The following is a 9,321-nucleotide window of genomic DNA, read 5'->3' on the forward strand; positions in this document are numbered from 1 at the left end:
TTTCGCTGCTATGTCTAGCGAATCGAACGACCACTTTGTGGCTCCTCCGTTGGAACGTCACGGTCTGCTTTTCGCCCTGCATGTGTTAACACTCATTGACAGCAACAATAACATCGCTATTAGGTCCGCTAGTACTTTAACCTTTTGACATAGGAAGCGTGGCTAAATACATCCTTTGTTGAAACCCTCGTCCTCTTGACCTCTTGCGGTCACGGAACGTGGCTACAAGGAATTGTTTTTTCTCTCAGCATACCATACACACACACACACAAAAAAAAAAACATACACAGCTGCTTCTTATACTAACTGCTGCTTTCTGCTAGGCTAGAGTCTGCTTCCAGCCTCTCTCGTTTGGATACAGTAATGTACTGTGTGACTGATGACCTCTGTAGGCGGATATTTAGAGTCGGTTCGAATGTCAGGAAGTCGGCATCAACGCCAAAGCCAGCGTCGTCGTCTTCATCATCATCATCATCATCATCATCATGATTGTCAGCCTCTCCCACCCTTGTCATTGTTCTCATCATCTGCGTTGTCATCATGGCATTTGTTTATATATATATATATATATATATATATATATATATATATATATATATATATATATATATATATGTATATATGTATATATATATATATATATATATATATATATATATATATAATTATTACAAATTAAAAGGGTAAAGGAATATCAATTTATTAATTAATAAATCAATTAACAATTAACAATTTTTACCAAGCCCAATAATGGTGAAGCAAATATTTGCTGATCCCTTAATTATATTTATAAATATATATATATATATATATATATATATATATATATATACGACCGTTGTAGTGATCTTGTATACGCGCGCACACACACACACACACACACACACACACACACACACACACATATATATTATATATATATATATATATATATATATATATATATATATATATATATATATATATATATATATAAATTGGAAATGTAAAAATAAAAACAAAACACAAAGGATTCTGCGGTACACGTGTTTCAAGCTTTATATTTGTTACATCAGTATATAATTGATAGTATAAAGCTATCTTCAGCCGCAAACTTTATATATATATATATATATATATATATATATATATATATATATACGACGGGCTTCTTTCAGTTTCCGTCAACCAAATCCACTCACAAGGCTTTGGTCGGCCCGAGGCTATAGTAGAAGACACGTGCCCAAGGTGCCACGCTGTGGGACTGAACGATTACAGGCAAGACACCTGATGTTCTGGATGTTGTGCAACAGTTGCTAGTAGACGTTTTATCTCAACTGCGAAGCATCAGATCAACCTCGGCTCAAAAGGATGCCTCAGTTTGTTCAGGAGCTTCTTTGCCTTCGTTAAGCGGTTCCCATTGGCCTTGACTGTGAGAATTTCCCCCTTGCACCTCTTGTACCAGCTTCATGATAGGGACTCCAACACTCCATCTCTCTCACCAAAACCTAGATCCCCTTGCTCAGATCTTCCATCACCTTGTCTTGCAGTTGATTGATGAATTCTGGCCTTCTGTGTCCTTTCCTGTGTCCTTTCCTGTGTCCTTTCCTGCTGGCCATGACTTCGTAGTCTTTGTTGCAGATGCCCATACCACGCCTTTCAGCCCTTACATTGTTCACACAGCATTGAACAGCAGTTATGAGGCTGGCATTCTGATCACCGGCGCGAATCATCATAATACAGTGTAACTCTTTACCAATATTCAGATGGCTTCCTGTCCTCAATGTCAGCTACGTAACTTTTTTACGCACACGCGCACACACACACACATACACACACACACACACAGACGCACGCATCTTTACATCTATACACATGTACATGCAAGGAAATTCACATAGTGAATGAAGCCCTTATTTCTGTGAAGTCATGCGAACTGAACCCGTTTAAAACTCTTAAGAGTACCACTACAACCACCTCCACAACCACCACCACCACCACTACTTCCACTTCCACAACCACCACCACCACTTCAACAACCACCACCACCTCCACAATCACCACCACTAACTACTACCATCTCCACGACCTCCACCACAACCACCTCCGCCACCACCTCCACCACCACCATCTCCACCATCTTCACCTCCACTACCTCCACCTCCACCACTACCACAACCACCTCTGCCACCACCACCACTTCCACCATCTCCACTACCACCACCTCCACCACAACTACCTCCTCCACAACTACCTCCACCACAACCACATCCACGACCACCACCACCACTACTACCACCTCCACCACCACCACCACTACTACCACCACCACCACCACCACCACCTCTACCACCACCACCACCTCCTCCACCACCACCACCACCACCACCTCTACCACCACCACCACCACCACCACCAATAACAACAAGAGACATTATATCATTGAACACTTCCGTACACTACAACCAAAATATAATACCACACTCCCACTAACCTTCACACATTTCTATCCGTCACGCATACACATACACACACACACACACACACACACACACACACACACACACTAACCTTCGCCCTTATAAATCTTAATACTCATCGACACCACCCCAAAACTCGTTCTGGCCTCAACCTTCCACCATCACCGTCAACAGCTAGAAATCCTCACACACGCACACACGCACACACACACACACACACACATATATATCATTATGTGTGTGTGTATGCGTGTACAGTTTATACATACGTATATATATATATATCATATATATATTCAACTCACACCTTCGCAGTCAACTACACCCAATAATTCTTGAATGATGATCTAAACGCCACCCCAGCCCACCCCGGCACGGAGTCTGTGTCATTCACCACCACCACTACCACCACCAACAACAACAACAACAACAACAACAATCACTACAACCACCACTACCATGACTACTACTGCAGATATTACCGACACCACCACCCTCTATTCCGAAAGCTGTCACTACCACCCTTATCCCCAAGGTACTCCATCCACCACAGCTAACAAACCGGTACCGTCTTGCTTTTTATTTAAAGGGGCGATACCCGAGAAAATATATCAAGAAAGAAGAAAGGAGAAAAGAATACAAGCATAAGTAAAATGTAAAAAGAACAACAAAACGCATGAGGTCTTCAAAGGTCATGACCTCCAAAAGAAAAAGACAGACAGATACACAATTTAAGACAGATTCTACCCCTACACCCATACGCGCGCGCGCTCGAGAAGTAGGGGTACGGTGTACATTGAAGCTTTTCTGTTGCGTTTTCGTTTATCGTCGCTCGACAACCATAGTTGGCTGACTACCAGCATCAGTCTCTTCAGGATGGAGTTAACGTGTGAAAGAGGCAATCTCACGTAGAAGTTGTTTATATTTGCTAGAAATAGCAACCATATATTCCTTAGATGACACTCTGATAATACAATAATACTTTCTGGTATAGACACAAGGCCTGAAATTTTGGAGGAAGAAGATAGTCGATTAGGATTTTTTTTTCGTTCACAAAATATGCATTTTTTGAAAAGAAGTAGAAAATATGAAAATCGGCTGTGATAATGTAGTCTTTCAGTATCATTGCTTTGAAGGTGTCATGTGGAGAAAAAAAATGGCGAAGAAAATTACAGAGGTTTAAAAATCGTAAAAAATACTGAGTATTTTTAGCCAATAGCGAGACAGAAATTTTCTGCGTTTAGGGGTGTCACCTTTAAGGCTGTACCCTGTGAAATTTATAGTTTAGTGTCTGACATGTTCATTGTAGGTTTCTAAATAAACAGAAATACCTAATAAAATCAACATGTATCGTCTTACTGTTTCTTTTGTCACTTCATTGATTGTATGTTTTTATCATTTTTTGAAATTTGTTATATTAATATATTTGTTTGGCGGCGAGCTGGCAGAAACGTTAGCACGCCTGGCGAAATGGTTAGCGGTATGTCATCTGTCTATGTTCTGAGTTCAAATTCCGCCGAGATCGACTTTGCTTTTCATCCTTTCGGAGTCGATAAATTAAGTACCAGTTGCATAGTGGGTCGATCTAATCGACTGGCTCCCTATCCAAAATTTTCGGGCCTTGTGCCTAAAGTAGAAAAGAATATATTTGTCTGCATGTGTTTACTTTATGCGTACTTCAGTCACAGGGAAAAAGTCACACTAATAAAGTCACAATTTTGGCTGGGAAAAATGTCACAGGAAAATAAGTCTCAATTTGGCTAGGAAAAAGTCACAATTTGGCTAGGAAAAAAAGTCACAGTAATAAAGTACCATGCTTTAAAAAAAACACTACTAGGTTCGATTCATTCCACTAGAAATTCTTGAAGGCGGCATCCCAGCGGTATCTCAACTTTCTGTGGACCATAAAAATTTGGTAAGGACCAATGGTGGTCTACTTAAATTCTACGACACGCACCAGTGCATTCGACCATTTGTACCTCTTCTAAGGAACTTCATCGGGTTCAGCTTAGTCGGATTAAAATGTTACTTAACAGGTTTTATATATTCAAAAGTTGGTTAAGTACCTCACCTTCTATTCGTGAAAAGTTGGGAATGATGTAAGGGAATGGTTATGCGCAAAGACCCAGAAGAAGATGCTGTAACTATTGTCTTTGACGAGATAGGAATATTAAAAGGAAAGAACAAAAAAAAAATAGAAAGGAAAAGAAATCCGAGAGGACAGAGAGCAGCGGCGGCGGCGGCGGAGGAGGAATAAAGAAAATAAAAACAAAATTGTTTAAATGCAAAATAACAGCGACACCCCTGAGCGCAAAGGTTGATAATATATATATGTACACAGCCATTGTAGTTCGGATACAGAGCAAAGAAAAAGAGACATGGGTAGTGAGGTGAGGACCTGAGTTGTAGGGGTCGAAAGAAGGAGGGGAAAAATAAGATCAGAAGAACAAAAAGTAAGCAAAAGAGATATAAAAGAAAAGAAAGAAAATATCCTTTCGTTTCTTTCGTTCTTTCTTTCTTTCCTTCTTTGCTTTATTCCTTTTATTCATTCTTTTTTTTTTCGTTTATAGAATATTTTTGTTTTCCAAGTGAATATCTCTGAAAAATCCATCAGTTTCTTCTGCAAAACGCAAAAAATGAGGTGAGGTGAAAGAAGCGGTTATGGGCCGAAGGAGAGGAGAAGAAGAAAAAAGAAAAGAAAGAAAGAAAGAAAGAAAGAAAGAAAGAAAGAAGTAGAAGAAGAAGAAGAAGAAGAAGAAGAAGAAGAAGAAGAAGAAGAAGAAGAAGAAACAAAATGGGGATTGGGTACGATGTGGAGGAGACGGTTAAGGAAGAATAAGAAAGACGGGTGGTGAGGAGGATAAAAATAAGAGACAGACGGGTGGGGCGGGATGAAGAGGAAAATTGCTAAAGAGGAGGAAGCTGCAGCAGAAAGGAGAAGGAAAAGATGGAGAGAAAAACGGAGGATATACATCTTCAAAGATGCGTGTAACTGTTCTTGATGTTGTTGTTGTTATTATCATCATCGTCATCATCATTGGAAAATAATTTAAATTACATACACTGACCTGTTTTGAGGTCAGGAAACTACAGGAATGGATAACTGCAAAAGGATTTATTTAAAAAGCAGTGTTAAGGTTGATGAAATGTTTTTAAAGGGCCGTTAGCTTCATGTGGGGCTTTGATTTAGTTATTTGTTGTTTGTATATTTTACATGTGTTTTATATTTCTTTCTTTGCTTGTTTGTTTCTTCAGTCTTTCGTTCTTTTATGTTCCGTGTTCAAATCCCGTTGGGGTAAAACTTTCCCTATTTATTATCCCAGGGTCGATAAAATGAAGTAATAGTCAAATACTGAGATCAATCTAATGAACAGACTCTTGTCCTCAGCTGTGTGGTAAGTTTACGTTGAGCAAAACACCCATGTTTCCAAAGGTGAATTATTCAAACCCCCAAAGAATTCCTCTTAACACATGGCTATGATGCTCCTCCACTACTTCTGCTCATGATCAGAGATGCACATATCGTCAGCCACTAAGGGACATGCTCAACTGGTTACGGTCAAACAACTGACAAGCAAATCTGTGGTACTGAGCAGAATATTTGCTGTAGCCCATCTTTTATACCAAAACAAAACAATGTACATGATAACACTTCCAATCAATTAAGATCAGAAGCCATGAGAGCCACTGCCTGGTACAGTATCCGGGCATTTTATTATTATTATTATTATTATTATTATTATTATTATTATTATTATTATTATTATAGTCGTCGCACAGTATACAATATGGTGAGGTTGTTGATTGAAGATATCGTGTCTACCGGGGGTTCGTACTGTTTGTCAAGTCAAAAGGGCCTCAGATAGACAGTGCAGTTCCCAGTATTGCCGACTTCTGCAATACATCTAGATTGTAGGGCATCTCTAAGGTTTTCAGATGTTTTCTTCAGATTGGGTGGTATTGAACCCAATGGTCTGATGACAATAGGGATAACCTTTATGTTTGATTCGCGTGGCTGCCACATCTTAGCGATCTCAATTCTCCGGGTCTCCGTATTTATCAATCTTTTCTCTTTCTTTCATGATGATATGTTGATCTCCTAACAATGTCACTTCGATTATTAGGCACTCTTGTTTGTCCCTCCTAAAGGTTACTATATCCGGCCTTCGGTGCTCTAACATTGTCTGTCTGGAAATCGAAGTCCCAGAGATTTTTGCCTTCCCTTTTTCGTTCATTATTATCATCATCATCATCATCATCATCATCATCATCATCATTATTATTATTATTATTATTATTATTATTATTATTATTATTTGTGATAAGGCAGTGAGCTGAAGTTTTAGTATGCCGGTCAAAATGCTTAGCGGTATTTCATCCGTATTCACTTTCTGAGTTCAAATTCCACCGACTTTCACTTTGCTTTTCATCCTTTCGGGGTTGTAATCGACTTACCCCACTAGCCCGGAATTGCTGGCCTTGTGTCAAAATTTGAAACCAATAGTAATATTATTAACATGAGCAAAAGACTAGTAGTAGTAGTAGTAGTAGAAGCAGCGGCGGCGGCGGAGGCGGAGACGGTGCTGCTAGTGGTGGCGGAGGCGGAGGCGGTGGCGGCGGCGGTGGCGGTGGTGGTTGCCGCTGCGGCGTGAGGGAGAGGAAAGACCTCTTTCTAACATGGTGGTGTTTGTTTACTCGCTTGGTGTGAGGAGGATATTATCATGGAAGTTTTCCTTTTGATTATTTCTCTTATGAATGAATGAATGAATGTTCCATCTGGCGTATGACTGGAAGGTGTGCGTTGTTTGGTGTAATTCTGAACTCGGCTTCGTAGGAGAAAAATCTAACAGGAAAAGAACAACAACAGCAACAACAACAACAACAACAGCAGCAACAACAACAGCAACAACAACAGCAACAATAACATGGTTCTAGAGTCTGCCTTTGCCATCAGTGGTGGGGTGATGCTTTAAATAAACAACAACCACCATATTTTGCGTGTTATTTTTGTGTTTCGTTCTTCCATCTTTTTTCTTCCTCTTTTTAATGATACTCCTTTGAAGTTCTCGTCCGACGACGACATGCTACATATGAACCTACCAGGAACGAAGATTTGATACGAATTAATTTTTATATTTCGTTTCAAACAAGGGCAAGGATACACACTCGAAAGGAGTCATTAATCCAGAGAACTAAAAAAGGGCGATACGTCTTTAGGACTTAGCTTTGTCGTGGGCCCTTTAGGACTCGTAATGCTAACCTCATAACCCGGTTTCCGCGGCGTGCATGGGGATGAGATGACAAGCCTCTGCTCCTCAATAGGACACTAGTCTGTCGAACGGATAACTTCTCATCTATTGCTGAGCATTCATTTACAGATGAATGGACTGGAACAACGTGTAATGAAGTATTTTGCTTAAAGATACAACGCGACACCTTGTCCGGGAATCGAAAAATATGTCCTTCTGTTGAAATGAAATTTCAGTAAATTTCTATATCTTTGTGCAGCTGAGGATTGCTCTGCATTTGACATTTAATATAATGTTCACATTGCTTAAATAAATGGAGTCGCATGAAACGCTCGTACTACATTAACTTTGGATATCCTTGTTGCTTATTTTGAATATATATATATATATAACGTCTGATGAAGTGCCTCTCAAATGTTTAAACCGAAACATTACGTAAATTTTCACTTCGATTCTCTGCGTAAACTGGCGTTGCAAGCAGAGTTGGTACAGAAACAATTGTAATAAATCATTAAAGATGCATTAAAGGATTTCTTTGTCTTCTTCTTACTATGTATATATATATATATATATATAGTTGAAATTTATAGAAAAACAAAAGACGAAGACAGTTGTATGAACAGACCGCTAAATCTACTTTTTTCATTCTCATTCTATATATTTTCTCTTATTCCTTTCTATTGAAGAGCGTAGGCGCGAAACGTAAAAGACTTTTTCATTTTCCCAACCGTCAAATTGATACACCTGCTTGTTGTTCATACCCCTGTCTTCGTCTTTTGTTTTTCTATAACTTTCAACTATATATATATATATATATATATATATATATATATATATATATATATATATATATATATATATATATATATATATGCATACATATATGTACACACACACACACATATATATGGATGAATACATATATATACATATGCATATATATATATATACAAATATATATATATATACATATATATACATATAATATATATATATGTATATCTATATCTATCTATCTATATATATATATATATATATATATATATATATATATATATATATATATATATATATATATATAAAAGTATATATATGTATGTATGTATATATTGATACAAGTGTTTATAGATACATACACACACATATTTATATACGTGTGTGTGTACGTATATATATATATATATATATATATATATATATATATATATAGAGAGAGAGAGAGAGAGAGAGAAAGAGAGAAAGAGTGAGAATCGATACATACATACATACATACATACGTACATACATGCATACATACACGCATACATGCATACATACATACATGCGTACATATATACATACCTGCATTAATGTGAAGGTAAACCAGCAGTGGTTGTTAGTATCCCCCGTCACCGTCGGGCGGAAGGAGGGTATGCCTCTCCGCCCTTTTCACCTCGTGGGGTTTTAGGGTGTGAGACAAGCTGCTCAAAAGCCAGAGATAAGAAAATAAGAAAGTGAGTGCTGCTTGAAATGTTTCTGTAGCGATTATGATGATTAATTGGTGTACAACGTCTTAGTTATCTTCCCCTGATCCCCTCTCCCTCTCCACTACGAGTATTTATGAGACAACATAT

The sequence above is a fragment of the Octopus bimaculoides genome, chromosome 15 (assembly GCF_046866305.1).
Source record: "Octopus bimaculoides isolate indiv1 chromosome 15, ASM4686630v1, whole genome shotgun sequence".
NCBI classification, from domain to species: domain Eukaryota; kingdom Metazoa; phylum Mollusca; class Cephalopoda; order Octopoda; family Octopodidae; genus Octopus; species Octopus bimaculoides.